This window comes from Dermacentor variabilis, chromosome 9 (genome assembly GCF_050947875.1).
Source record: "Dermacentor variabilis isolate Ectoservices chromosome 9, ASM5094787v1, whole genome shotgun sequence".
In the NCBI taxonomy this organism is placed as follows: domain Eukaryota; kingdom Metazoa; phylum Arthropoda; class Arachnida; order Ixodida; family Ixodidae; genus Dermacentor; species Dermacentor variabilis.
The window spans coordinates 143,802,011-143,817,981 of record NC_134576.1 but is presented as its reverse complement, the minus strand read 5'-3'; positions in this window follow the sequence as shown (position 1 = coordinate 143,817,981).

Here is a 15,971-nt window from a genome sequence, read left to right as displayed (position 1 = left end):
AGGAGATGCCGATAACTACCGCCCTCCAAAAGGATTGAAAAAGGCAGCAAAATCTTGACCACCGAATAGCTGCCAAGTCTCAAGATTGATTTGGCGGCGCTTTAGGAATGTGTGTGATAATTAGTGGCATGGGCGGAGACGGGGGAGGGGGGGAGGTACGCCGCTGTATTTCGAGGGGGGCCCGGGCCCCCCCGGGCCCCCCCTTGGGTACGTGCCTGGTCCGCAGTCAAGATCAAGTAAGCGGGCCAAATCGAGTTTTGAATTGCATAACCATTAACGACTGTAAAGGGAATCCCCGTTATCGCGTATATGATTTCTATCTGATGACGAAACGTGTCAAGCGAATTTGCAAAGTTTAACATGACTTGCCATGGATGGATATACGACAGTATCAACTTGCCCCTTAAGGCGCACGACGGTGCCTCTATATTGAACGGCCACCTCACTGGCACTGTCACGTGAACAGAGCGAGAATGCTGTCTCGGCTATTTACGTTTCGAACGCGAGCCCCCTGGGCATCGTCAGAATTCCGTCTGGGCTGCTGTAATTACGCATGAAATGCCCAGAACATCACCACAGAAGCTGGAGCGCGTGCCTTTATATTCGCGCATTCAGAGAGGACCTCTGATCTATACAGTATGGACTTTTCCCGATGGAAAGGTCTACATAGCCGTGACCTCATTTGAGGTTTACCGACAACAGTTACCTTGCCCTCGCGCTACCAGCGATCACCACGTAGCCATGATACCAGAATAATTACTCTTAAACTTTTTCTGTTCGCGAAAACTGGATACACAGGATTATTTAAGGAAGTTTATGAACTTTCGCCTAGCTTAGGTTGGCCGCTTTACAGAAATGTTGGGAGCTGAATGTAGCGCATACAATAATATTTGTAATATTTAGCAGCCTAAAACGCTGCTAAATATTTTTTTCTGCCAGTTGTGATGACCGAGTGTTCGTTACTTGATTTTGGACCACAACCGGAGACCCAAGTAGATCCAATAGGGACGATTTGGAGTCGTTTGAAAATAAAGTGTATATTTATTTCCTTGAGAATTGGGCTGTATATTGCTTTTTTTTCTTGCCAAATAATATTCTCGAGAATTGGCATACAACTTATTTGTCTGAGCTGGAGTAAATGCCAGATTGCAAAGCTTCTGTGCTGTCTGTAACGTCAAAGGGCTGACTTCGTTGTATGGCAGACGTTGCTATAAACCTCCCAGTAATTCAGCACGAGTCAGCGACGTCTGAGCCTTCAAAGCCATCGTGACCGTTGTCTTTTTTTTTCTCTCTCAAGTACCGACTCCGCGAGACAACTTCGCATTCTAGCACGTATGGTCTCCTAAGCAGAGTGGAATACAGCACATACAAGGCGCACAAGACTGCCCAGACTAAACCCGTCACTGCAACTCAGACCTCCGGCCGGTCTGCACCGACGCGAGGCGTCTCGTCTGTGTCGGTTGTGGCTTGGAGTTGCCTTCACGAAAGCCTACTTAGCAATAATCGGAATGGCTGATAGTCCTGCATGTGATATTTGCGGATGCGAGGAGAACATTGACCACTTATTGTGCCATTGTCCTCAATTTCAAGCACAAATACAATCTTTGTCCAACACATTGAGGAAATTCGATGATCGTCCTCTGAATGAACAGATAGTACTAGGGCCCCGTCCCCACCGATCATCGGCTCAGAAGGCAGTGAATGCACTTTTGTTCTTTCTCAGAACACCTGGTTTATGCGAGCGACTTTAACTCAAGTACTGTCACCGTTGTCATCGTTGCGGTGCCGTCATCGTCGTCATAATCGTCACCTTGTCATCGGCCATCATTTGTCGACGTCGTGTCGTCGTTGTTATCGTCGCGGTGCCGACGTCGTTGTCGGAATAACGTTGTCCCTGTTGCCAGGTGCTGTTCTGGGTAGCACTAAAGCAATTCCTCATGGAGTGGCCCTTCGCATTTTTTTTCTTGTAGTCAATATTCCTTTCCTCATTTGCCTCTACGCCGCTCGCCTGCAGCCTTGTTAGGATGACTCGCGTATGAGACTTCCAGCAGAGATTAGGCACTAATGATGGGCCGCAAAGGTTCGTGTTGAGGAGCTCGAAATACGGCAAACGAACCACATTTCGATACCTACAAGAAGCTTCGAAGAAAAGTCAGCGGCCTCGGGCTTGCAGCCCTCGTTAAGGTGAGAGCCTCCACAACCGTCTTTTGATCCGTTCTTTCACTGCGCCATCTGTACCCTTGCGAGAGCCGTACTTTCTCTTCGTGTGCCTTTACTTGCGCTAGGGCCCACTTTTACCGTGCGTCTAAAGGAGGTCTGTATGATGTCACTTCCGTGCGGCTTTTCGCACTCGCCTTAATGCACTCGGTGGGCTACCAAAGTAAAACGTGCACAAGAAGGGAAACGGTACTACAACAATTAACACTGTGCTTAAGTTTTTTTTTAATTCTCAGCCTGGACACTTCGTCCCAGTAGCTACGCTTGCCGTCACACCTTATGTATACATCCGACTATGAGCTGTGAGAAGTTTGTATGTGCATATTGATGAGGCGGCTGTGATCGGTGAAGCAGATGGTGGTTTATGTAAGAATGAGCACGGGTTAGCGTGCGTGTTTTTTTTCTTTTTGCATTTTGCTGGGAGGGATAGCAGGTAAACCCATCCTCACACGATGAACGAAAGAGAGAGAGAGAGAAAAAACATTTATTCGGACCATCGAGGTGGTTGCTCTTGAGGTCGAGTGGGTGGCGTCCTCATTCCAGGACTCCACTGGCCATGGCTGCTCGACGTACTTGCTGGACGAGAGCTTCTTGTCCCGCCAGGGTATCACCGGTCAGCTGTACCTCCCACCGCTCAAATGACGTGCTAGGAGTCTTTAAGTGTTGAGGTTTGCCCTCGCACCCCCACGAGATGTGAAAGAGTGTAGGGCGTGTGTCGCCGCACCAGGGGCAGATGCCGCGATATGTATGTGGGAACATTTTACTGTATCTGTGTAGGTTTGGAAAGGTGTTGGTCTGTATAAGTCGGAGAGCTACGGCATCTTCAGTGCTGAGCTTTTTGTGAGGCGGACGAAAGAAATCAGCTTAACACTGACGTCATTTCACTGTCAGGCGAGAAGCCTGCGAAAGAAAACCAGCCAGGAAACCACGAAACTAACGCTGAGTTGCAGACGACGCGGTGGGTCTGTAGCAAAGGCATTCTGCTGATGAGCACTCGATCGAGTGCTCGACTCCTGGCTTCAGCCCTCGTTCAAATTGGCGCGCGATGAAACATTACCGCATATCGGGAACTTGATGCATGTCACACAACCATAGAGGGCAAGCCCTTAAAGTAAAGTGAAAGCCATAAGTCATTGCAGAAACCTCGCTTGGAACTCGTCCTCAGAGCTCCTGCATGGCTGCCAAATGTCGCTGGCGTTGGTGGACGTGTCAAATACTTGGCATTTAAGAGCATCGGACGCCAGCGGTATGGTTCAAAATTTCCCTTGCGCAAAGTTGTGCAATCGTGAGTGAGCTGAACCGTTGCACCAGGACACCTCTGGCGAATCCTCGTACTCTTCCAAAGCATCCGGGTAAATGTTTAACTCTAATGCAACAGAGGACCTGTCAACAGCGACGGCGGCTCGGGCAAGGAGTTGTTTGTAAAATAAGCTTAACCCCTATATGCTAAGAGACGCACCTTCTTATCCAGTGGCGTAGCCATATATCTCGTTCGGGGGAGGGGGGGGGGGCTCACACTGCAGCTCGGTCTCCTCCTTAAGAGGAAGCTTTAGCTCAGGTGCTCGTATCTAAATACATGTAGAACGAGAATTCGGTTTTCTCCTCAACCAATGCACCAAATTTGGCGAGGTTTGTTGCATTTAAAAGAAAGAACTCAAATTCTAGTGACTGTTGGTTTCGAATTTTCCATTTAGGTTGTCAATTCCTTATAAAAATTCCCCAAAACCATAAATTTTCAGAAATCTAAACTGTCGAGTTTAGAACTATGCAACTTAGCAATGAACAATGATATCACAATTCTGTGAATTTCACCTAATAGTACATCCACAGCGGACAGAATTTCTATGTTACACGTGAATCTCAAGAAATTTAGTATTATGGAAATACGGCTTTCGCAGAATCCTTGTACACAACGTAACCAATTCACGTAAGATACGAATTGACACACCAAATTTGTCCGCTTTGACTGTTATAATAGATGCCGTTTACTGAACAGCGACATGTGTGTTTGGTGCAGAGCTATTAGATTGTAGACGTCGTGCTTCTATATTCTTTTTCAACTTTCGAGGTTTTCAAAATATTTAAACAATGTTCAGGCCCTAAATCAAAATTTCGCTTCCAACAGACACTAGAATTTAACTTCCTCTCTCAAATGCAACAAATTTCATTAAAAGCGATCCGGGGGTTATCACAGAAAAGCGTTTCTGCGTTTTACATGTATTTGAATAGGCCGCGTAGGAGTTGGGCGCGAGCTAAAGCTTCCTCTCAAACAATTTGTCTGGCGATCAAATGCATGAATAATAACTGCATTGTCATTGCTGAAGATGCTGCAAACGAATTCTTGAACGCTACGCACTGTCAAAACAAGTAAAATATGTATTTTTTTCATAAAAGAATATACTTATATGTGCCAAAAATTGTGCCCAAAATAAACGATATGAATGCTTCCATGTTTTTTCTCTATTTAATAAGAAAATAAAATATCACACGAACTTTACAACTATATCAGTTCGAAAACGGCAAGGCAGTACATGCCGCCGATATGAAAAATGTAAAGGCCATGAAATTAACAAGCTGAGGACAAATATTGTGATTAAACTTTGTCATTCAAGAACCTTCTTTAGATTCTTGTACGTATGCAACGGCCAGTGAAATATCTCAATGACGCTGTCATTTGTTCCAATGTATTACGCAGGAGCAGCTGTCACCGGTCGTGTATCGTGAGTAATTGCACCGAAATTATATCCGCAACCAACAGAGAGCACGTGTAAAGAGCAGGAGTTCTGCAAAATAAACGAGGGCGAGTCAAATGAAAGTCAGCCAATGCGGATATACGACAAACTGGGTGCCTTATTTAGAAATAGTCTCCACGATTATTTAGACATTTGTCCCGTTGTCTAACGAGTCGCGTGACTGCCGTCTCATTAAATTCCTTGGGTTGCTGCTTCAGAAAGTCTGAAACTGCCTCTTTCACGCCATCGTCCGACACGAATCTGGTTCGCTTGACCTGTTTTTTTCAAATGCTCCAAAACGTAGAAGTCGCAAGGCGACAGGTCTGGGCTGTATGGCGGATGTTGCAGCGTCTTCCACTTGAACATTTCCAGTTCTGTATTAAACACATCAGCGACATGGGGACGGCATTGTCGTGGAACAAGATGACCCAATTCGTAAATTCTCCACGTAGTTTGTTCTTGATTGCGACACGCAGCCGATCTGGCGTTTTACAATAACAAAACAAATTGATAGTCTCTCAAGATTTAGCAAATTCTATCAGTAATGGCCCCTGAAGATCGAAAAAAAATAAAGTGATCAACACCTTTCCGGCGAAAATGACGGTCTTTTCTTTCTTAGGGGTGGTGAATTCGAATGTTTCCACTGTAAGCTTTGCTGTGGTGTTTCAGGCTCGTAGAAGTGGCACCATGGTTCGTCCCCGATCACAATTGGAGAGAAGAAGTCGTCACCCTTAATGTGATACTGGATCAGATGAGTCAAGGCAGCGCTGAACTTCTTAGTCTTCTGGTAGTAGTTCAAAATCTTGGGCAACCATTGCGCATACAAGAGCGCTTAACCGAGATGTTCTGTAATTATGGCGTGAACCGAACAGTGACTGATGTTCAAACGCTCCGCCACTTCATCGATGCTTATCCTCCGTTCTTGTCTCATAAGCTCATCAACCTTTGCAATTTTGTTAGGGGTGATTGCACGAGGGCTTTGGCCCGGCCTTGGCTCATCTTTGCAACTTTCACGTCATTCTTTTAATAGCTTGCTCGAACGCTTCACAGTGGCCAATGAAATAAAATTTTCAACGTACACGGCGGCCATATGGCGACTAATTTCTTTTTGGGAAAAAACCTTCAGCTGTCACAAACCTCAGGGCACCACGCTGCTCAACTTCTAGAGCGTCCATTGTGTCGCGCAACCATGTTCAACCCAGTGTATGAGAGCATTAAACAACCTTGATACTCACCCCTCCGTGTCACTTTGCCTCTGTGTCACGTGCAAGCCTCGCAGATGATGGACCTAAAAATTATGGCGCGGGGTGGGTTGGCTCACTTTCATTTTACTCGCCTCGTACATTAGAAATGCGAAGATACAATGAAATATACAAATGCGAAGATACAGCTTGATAAAAGGCAAAAAAGTGTCACTGGATACACAGGTCACTGCACGTATACACGAAACCCCGCAACAAGATATTTAAATATACGTATAAGTCTCCAATAAATCTACGTATCTAAAAAAAGTCATTGTATACAATGCGTCAAACAAGGCAAATAAACATGTTGCGCAATCAGAGATTCACAGAATCGTAGACACCATCCCCATTCCATCTACTCCCTCCGATGTATCGCACGCGACCGGAGGCGGCGCGCTTGCTCCCCGCTTTTCTCTTTTGCACACACAAGACTGAGCCACCATCGTCGTCTCACCCATTCCAGCCCCCCATCCCCCTCCCTACGCTTTCACTCGAACATACAGCATGCGGTGCGCGGTCAGGATGTTATCGCCCTTGGACTTTATACGAAACATGAGCGCAACGGCAACGGCCGGAATGCGCCTGGAGCGTTCATATAATTGCTATCGCAATACTATATAATTAGACTATCCGGCAACTGAAGCCTCTCGTGGCCCATTACTGTCCGCAAAAGAAGTAACAAAATTGAATTTTCACCATACGACAATTCGCTGCGGCACAGCAACGTCTATTCTTTTCCTTTGTGGGGCCGGAGCACCGGAATGAAAAATCGCAAAGTATGTTGGCCACAATCGAATGCCTACTTTGGGCACCTAATCTACTTACCGAAAGAATATTGAAGAAAACGTGAGACGCTTGGTCCACCGAGAACCATGGGCGTCTTTCGCTGGAGTTTGAGGTATAGTAGCGGCGCCTGGTGGCGGCGCGCGAAACGATATCTGGGTAGTACCGGCTTGGGTAGTATTGAGCCCTGGCTGTGGCGAAGCAAGTTTCTAGTGCGAGTTTTGCGTCGATTCGCGTTTTTTTTTTTTGCCCTGTCGCAAGTGCGAAAAAGCTCGTCACTTCTCACAGACCCCGCCGACCACGTTGCGAGCTCGCCGCAGCCTTTAGTTTAACGAAAACGGACTCCCCGTGAGACGTAATGCTGGATGCAGTAGGAATCGGCGACGCCGATCCGGAGAGACCTAGCTCAGCCTCGAAAAACCGTCACCGTCGTTACTTCTGCGTTGTGGGCTGCCATAAACAAGAAGGCCTGGATCCCAACACCAGATTCTACCGTTTTCCTTCAAGGCCTCACGAAGCGAAGCGTCAGGCGCGCTGGATAGCTGCAGTTTGTCGCGCTGGGTAACCGAAACCTTGCACCATGCTGACTGCTGCACCTGTCTTGAAGCTTGCTTGACTATCTGCATTCTAAAATTCGGTCTTTTGCACCCACACTCCCGACGGCAGACCGACATAGCAGCAGGCATGGCTGGTGATTCACGATTCGAGACCCGGCTACAGCGACAATTACCAATTCGACCGGTGCGAAGTGGTGAAGTGGCCAGGTGTGTGCAAATGAGCACAAATGGTCGGGCTCATTCGATGACAATTCACTAGTCCACTACGAGCAGCACAGGTTAAGATAGTTAAATGCGCTCATCCTTGATCTCAAGCGAGCACGTTGAGGCAGCGCAGCAAGGCAGTATTGATTGCAGCACATCGATGTTCGAGCGCTGTCATTAAAAGCTATGTCAAGCGAGCAGCGCTCGAGCTCGCGCTGCAGCGCGATTTGCACGTACGGTACTGGAAGCTCATATGCATAACACCACTTAATTATCAGTTGCTAAAGGGACAGATGGCCGCTACTACAGTGCAGGCTTAACTAATTGTCTAGCGGCATGCAGTCAACAAAGATTGCAGGAGGCCCGTCGTTTCGCGGCATGTCGAAAGACCGCAGTTCCGTACACATGATGTCTGCTTATCGCTGCTGTGAATTCATTTATAGCAAGTATTTCCTCGCGTTTGTGCGCCTGAATCTAGCAGCGTACACACCTTACCTGAAGTTCAACTTCGTACGCGACTCGCTTCACCTGCGATTGACACCACGCTAAAACTTCGCCGCTTATTTCTTGAATGGCATACACGTATTGGGCGTTGCATAATTTATTGCCTTTACGCAGCGTGCCACCCCTGAATAAATCTTCTGCGCCCGATGTTCTCTGCAAACCGTGGTACAACAAAACCAAAAGCGGCGGCGCCATGTTGTAGACGTGCTTTCCGAAGCAGACGACCGAGCTTGGTACTACTCAGTGCAGGACAGGGGGCGCTTTTTAGCACCATTTTCGCAGCGCCTCCTGAGCAATGCAAGAGCGCCATACGCATACTGCTCGGTATCCTACTCTGGCGAGACAAGACTTTCCGGGGAGGTTGCGCTCAAGCAAAAGCGGTGCAATTCGTCGAGTCCCCACAGTGATGGCGGCGAGCGACGATAGTTTCTGTTTCTCGTCTGCTAGCCAGAAAGCGCCCAAAACTTTGCCAGGCGAAAATCCACTCGGCCAGAGAAAAGCGAACGCACACCGAAGTGCGCCGCGCGGTGGTCGGAGCAACACGAGAAAAACGCATGCGCTCTGGCTGCCTCTGGCAGCCCGCGGGTAGGGTAGCGAGGACAAAAAAATTGAAGAGGATCAATGTGTCTTCGCGAATAAGAGTCAAAGTAGAAAAAATAAATGAGAACGTAGTTACCTTGGCTGACTTTAGTGTCTTGACATGGATGCTTTTGCATAGGTGAAAAAAAAGTGTTCATATTTCTTTATGTGTCATGACGGCACAAATGAACCACCAGAACGCTTCATCTGATCGGACCTCGCTGCTGGCTTTGTCAACTTGTCTGATAGTGTGTTGATTTGGCTTGTCTCGTTGTATGGTCCGATGTAAGACTTTAGAAAAGTCAATGCACCTTTGGCGTCCAATATTTATAATAACATCAAACCGACATAGTTCCACAATTGAAAATGTAAAGCCCGACTTTGGAAATGTCCAATGCACCTTTCACATCAAAATTTTATGAGAACTTTATACCCATAAATTTCGGAATTGACATCCATGCGCTGCGTAGATTCCACGGCCTCCGCAAGATGCCGTGGTGAGCCCGTTCGCCATCAAAACGCCCTTGAAACTGTGCTCGGATGGGGCTGCTTGGCGTTACGTGACTCCCGGTGCATGGGCGCTGCCGGAAAATCCAGCCCGAGTTCGCAAGGTTCGCGCTGAAACGTCTTTTCGGGCGTGAAAAAGACATTATAGAGAAAATTCAGAATGATTTCTGGCACCGGGGATTGCTTGGGTGGGCGGTGCATGGACAGCACAAAAAAATTTCGGGGGGGGGGGCTGTAGCCCCATAATCCCCCCCCTTCCCCTGGCTACGCCCCTGTTCTTAGCATTAATGCGTTTACAGCAGGTTACGCGGCGAATGAGTGCGTGTTGTACGACTTCGTTAAATGAAAGTGAAACACTAATTTAATTTAGACTGGCTCGCAAAAGGAGGAAACCTTGGAAGTTACTTCTGTGGAAACTACATCTAGTTGGTCTTTGAAGAAGGATCGGTGAATAATAGCAAAAACAAATATATAATAATGAACAGAACATACTCAGTTTTTGAATCTTTTTGTCAATGTAAACATACATATCAGGAGTTCTCCGAAGTTGCCGGCCTGAGTGTCTTGAATACTTGAGAACAAAGTGTACGCAATTTATTTATAACCAACCAACTAGCGCCGAGCACCCGCTGCGAACACATATGATGTCACGGGAAGATGGTGCGCGCTAGTTGGTGGCGCCACGCACCTGTCGCCTTTGCGCATTTCCTGGCTCAGGAACCCTCGGAACACGATAACACCGTCATATTAGCGGCTTCAGTGCAATCTATCAAAACTAGTTAGTTAGTTAATTCGGGTTTAATGGCGCAAAAGCGACCAAGGCTATGCTGCGCCATATCAAAACTAGCTGCATTTTCCTCATTGTGTCCTTTTAAATGACATTCGCGTTAAGTGCTATATCAATAACTTCTGATGCATGAAATACGTAGAAGAAACGCTCAAGCTTTATGATGACAAATGCATTTAAAATGCTAAATGAAGGACGACCACATGACTATTGATTGTGGGAGTTCGCGAAGGAAAGGCAAGAAAGCGCAATCAGCGTCTCTGGCACTTCTTTGCGGTGCGCCAACAGCTAACCGAAAACGCTGCTTGCACTGACATCCACCTTAGAAACCTTATTGAACCGACTTAGACTATTCAATGCTGTTGGGTGCTGGGGGGCTTGATGCAAGCCCGATGCGACAGCTGGCGTTTGCATGAGTCCGACACGCTGAATGCAGGCCAACAGGTTGGCTCGGCCTGCTTTCGCCGGATAGATGTAAACGTCGTGTACATAGGGTTACCAATATAAAGCCACCGCGCGCCTTTATATGATTTCAGAGTGTTGTTTTCATAGCAGCCAAAGTGTGGTAGGCAATCAATGACGGCATGCTATAGCCCATGTACTCTGATTTCTGTTTGTCTCGGAAAAAAAAAGCGAATCGTTTGTTTATTTCGCAAAAGTGTTTTTCGAGGGAGAGGTGGCGCTCGGGAAAATTGGGTTCCGTGTCGCCAATTTTCACGTACCGCTTCTGCACGAAGACAACTTTATTTCGAGCTAAGGCTCCAGCAGAAGCAATACATGAAGCGGCAATTGAGTGTATTATGTATTATTCACCATTCTGTGCACGGCTATTGGGAGTTTATCCCACTGCTTGCATGTTACTTCAGTCATCGCAGTCGAAAACAAGCTAGAATTGACGTATGGAGGATGAAGTTCCACCTGTGATTTTATGTTTCCTCAATCTTCACGCATGATTGAATGAATATGGCCTGGTTGCCCACACCTATTTCGTTTTTGGGGCCCGAGAAAGCGAAGAGAGGTCCTGTTCACGGAACTACCGTTCGAAATCTCGTTCTTTCTTGCTTACTTCTGGCGCAGGAAGGGATCGCGTCATCGTAGAAGCATGAAAACATCACTGAGTTGGCAGAAGTTGTTTTCTAAATGCATAATATAGTAAAGAACTCAGGAAATAAAAGAGTATACGTGGTTCTCTCTGCTGAGCGAAGTTGCGCTTGACAAAGTATGTCTGTCAATGTAAATAACACGAACAAAATTCGATGGGATCCATCTTACGATTGCTATCGACAGTAATGCGTTTAGCATTGAATCACTATAACCACACAAGAAATTTCTGCCGTCCTTTATCGCGGACCGACGCATCCCAACACCTAAGCAAGGTAGCACACCGTATGACATTAGACTAGTGGCACACACGAATTCACCCAAGAACGATTCCATTCCCTCGACTCCTCTTTGCAACTGCGGATGTTACCAGGGCTTCTGCGAAATGAGGAAACAATGCTGTGCCGCTTACGCTTGGGCGTCGCATTCACGAATGCATATACGTTTTTGGTTGGAATGACTGATAGCGCCAACTATAATGTCTGCGGTGTCGAGGAAACTATAGAACATCTACTGTGCTACTGCCCATCTTTTCAAAACGAAAGACATAACCACTGCAGAGCTCTCAATCAGCTAGATAGAACACCGTTCACCTTGAAGAAGATCTTGGGACCATGGCCTCGTATATCGCAGCTACAAAAGGCCACCAAAGCTCTGCTGCGATATTTGAAAGCTACTGGATTAAGTGAGCGTCTGTGATCCTGACTGAGAGACCGAACGATATACCGAGTAGACTTTCTCTTCTTCTTTTAATCTTTCCGTCCCCTTTCCCCTGTGTAGGGTAGCCAGCCGGGCTCAGTCCTGGCTGGTTAACCTCCCAACCTTTCCTTTATCATTTGCTGTCTCTCTCTCTGCCTACAAAATGAGATATGCATGAGGCGTGTACTGCAACGGGATTCCTCTTTCGCTCTTCCCTAAGAATACTTGGGGCCATCTAGCGCCGCCGTCGCGAAGCCTGCATGTGGCCTCCGAAGTGCACGGCGCCTGCGAAGGCTGAGGCCCAAACAATGAAAGGTTCCTTTCCTTCGAGCGCTTCCTAGCTTTACGTGAGGCCTCCTCACAGCGAAGGACCCATGGAGGAAGCAAGCGTACTCTGAAAGCTCCCTTCACCCGTCCTCACGTAAGGAGCGGTTGCCGCATGCCTGGGTTAGAGATTATCTCTTAAAAGCTTTACGCGAACACCATTATTCAATAAAAAATGTATCATCGCACAATCTTTAAATTGAAGAGCTAATATAGAGAAGCGTGGACGCTTTCTTCTATTTTTGTTTACTAAACTTTAAAAAAAGTTGCGCTTTACAGTGCAAAACTTATGTGCTTCAGCAACGCTGGCACGCCGGCGTCGTGCAACGCCTAGCAACGCCTAGCAACATAGAGTTTCCTGCAAATAGGAAACTCTATGCCTAGCAACGCTTCCATGCCGCACGCGTTACTGAAACGAACATGTCTGGCAAGACGTACCGTGCTCGCGCTTCTCCGCAAGTGGGCGACAGCGCGCATGCGCAAGCAAACGTCACGTGGTTAAGCAGTGAGGTGAAGCGCTCGTTCAGGGCCAGGAGTGGCGTAAGGACGCATGAATGTAGCTTTGGAGCTACCTTATGCTGAGGAAGCACCAAGGAAGCCTTCACCGAGGGCGCCTCAGTAAGGAATCTTTCAGATTGACATAAGGAAGCCTCACCGCAATGAAGGCTTCCTTACTGAGGTAAGGAAGATTTCATTGTTTGGCCCTGAGAAACGCGTCATGCGGCAAGCAGGCTCCTCTCTCGTTTTTCTTTCTGGACACGCTGTGCCATCTAGTGGCACCGCCGAGAAGTTCGCGCGTGGCCTCCGAGACGAGAAGCGGGGCGCGCCGGTGCACACACGCGCGCACACACACACACACACACACACACAACGCACACACACGAATATAGCCCCCGGAAAATGCAAGAAGTGCCTTAAGAATGCTCACGCATTAAAAAGCCACTGGGTATGAATAACAAAAAAGACTGCAACTCTGCTCAAAATAAGATTTCGCAGCATCACCTGATGGCTCTGCGTGTATACCATAACTAGCGATGTGTTGCTTGTGTGAAACAAATGGTCACTCCGCTGTTATCTACAAACACGATCTCACTTGCATGCAGGGGGTCTTTCGTAGTGCCTTTGGCGTTCCCGAGATCTGGAAAGGATAACTCCACTTCTGCTTTTATTATATACGTTTCTAATGGCGGCAGTGGTGCATGAAACCGCGCACTGAGCCGTAAAACAGCAGCTGTTGGAAGCTAAGTTACCTTTAAGCTCGTAATATATGGTTTAAGTGGAACGTCTAAGCCTCCTGCATTCTCGTGTAGCAGGACGGCGAAGTGGCCGATTTGGTTCAGGATCGTTACGATGTTGATAAGGCAGCATGGAATAAACGAGAATGACTTTAGAAAAAATATCACACTCGCTGGCTTCCAACTAAATGTAATTAAATAAAGCATCTGAACACATAGCCTAAAGATCAGAAGAAAAAAAGGCTTAAGTTTCACATATAGAGGACACAGTTCATGCTTGAAATGCAGGTTTAAAGCAAAGCAAGATAAGGTGCAAATAAGGTAAGTGGTGATATTTATTCATACGTCTACAGTTTTCGCTTCAAATTACATTATATGTTAACCACCAACGGGAGTACGGTGGCCCCCCACTGGCAAGGTCCACGCTCATCTTCTATTAAATAAAATGTGGGAACTACCAGTGTGAGTGTCTTGCCGTTCCCTAAGTCATGAAACTTCGCACGTGAAGATGCCTTTTACGGTGTTCTTTAAAGGCTCCCTGAACCACCCTTCGGGCTTGGTGAAATACCATAGTCCGCGGGTAGCATACGCTGCTGCGAACATCTTGGCCAAGTTCTACTGTCGTGCGCGATGCGTGGAGCTCGGAAGCGGATCGCGAACTCGCCTTTCTCTCAAACGCTCTCTTTTCTACAGAAGGCCCTGTCCTCACTCTTTTCTGGACGCTTTATGTCGTAATCGGACGCACTACTTCGTCATTTCCTTAGACGGCTGCTATTGGCCGATAGCTGACATAGAGCTGCAGTCGGCTATACGTGGCGTAGATACGGCGGCCGGCGCGGGGTGCCGCCACGAGGCCACTGTTTAAGCGCACAGCGGCTCGCTGAGGACGACTACGTTTGGCTTATGTTTAGCGCCTCGTACGCACCAAAGGTGGAAGTCTAGGCGTCTACGTTAATATCCAAAACGAAATTTCAACTACGCGCCACGGTGACATTTAGAAGGCGCAACGTTGTAGGCACACCCCACTGCGCCGTAGCCTTCGCAGTGCAAGGCATTGAAGAAGGAAAGGGAGCGCAAAGGAGGCCGTGTTTGATGGCCAATAACTTCGCTTCTGCTGAATGCATTGAAGTACTCTTCACGGCAAAGTATTTCTGAAATATCTTATTTTCACTTCAAATGTATTTCTCCCCTCCTACAAAAAAGTGGTTCAGGGCCCCTTCAGTATAGAGATGAGGCTGTATGGACCAAGACTTGAAGAATTCCGAACGGAGAATAAAAAAAAAAAAAAGAACGAGAGAACTGAGCAGGTATAGGGCCCAATTTACAAAGCTTTTCATTCGTAAGAACAGCTGGCTATTGTTTGGCTGCGTTCAGCGATATTATATCCGCACCTGCGACTGGCTGAAGCATGTTCCAAAGAATTGGCCTAGTCGTCAGCGTACGAGCTACTTTGTAAATATTGACTCTGCGGAGGGAAACGTCTCAGGCAAGATATCTGCATAGACCAACGGTAGACAATGCAAATGAACTTCTGAGCTCGTGGCTATCGCGAAGTGGACGACTGTGTTTCTTGGCGGCCAGTATTCGTGCAAAAAATCGCCGGAGTAAGCAGTAGCCCTGCAAATGAAGGCGCGTGAAAATTATACGCATGATAAACAAGAACAGTACTGACGGTGATAATGGCAATGATCCATATGAATCATGTGTGTCGAACGGTCACCTGAAGCCACAGAACGCGGGAGGAGCGTGTTAAATATCACATGAAATTTAAAAGGTGATGGTGGTGAAACAAGCAGTACAATTTAGGGCCGGGATATGGTATCGTCTTTATTTAATTTTTATTACTAATTTTCGTTCTTCCTGGGTGAGTACTTCACCGCTACCCAGATAGGGGTGATGTAAGGTCTCAGTGATTTGGAAACGAATATCACAACAGGGCTGCGAGGAATAATTCAGAGTTGTCGTGACTGCAACCCTCGCACTAAAGTGTATATCCGCATTCATCTCTGAGTTTATAATAAATGGGATTGGTTCTCTATGCAGGAGCTGGCTAGGGTATCGCTTCGAGCTGGGATTATTATTTCACCCACGTGCACGCTCACCCCTGATGAGTTTCTTTAACGACGGCGAGCAATCTACGGAGAGCATCGCTTTCTTTGCTCTTTTGCGTGAGCTCAACATCCTCAAGTTATGAGCACCGCGTGCAAGCAGCTCGATGTGTTGTCTTCCAAGTTGCACAAAGCAGAAAGAAGGGCAAGAGATTTGCATAAGCTGTCTGTGTACTCTATCAAGTTATCAGCCATGCGCGCTGCTGTCAGCTGTATTTATAATCGCGATTTATTAATCTTGTGTTACCGGGAAGGAATTTGTATAAAAACGCTTGCGCGCTGCCTTGAAGCCTCCTTTGTTAGCACTTTGAATTTATGCACTTGTTTAGTTTTCGTTCCCTTAAGTCTAGGTGCTTCGACGGTGGGCGGATGTATTACCTGCGCCGGTGC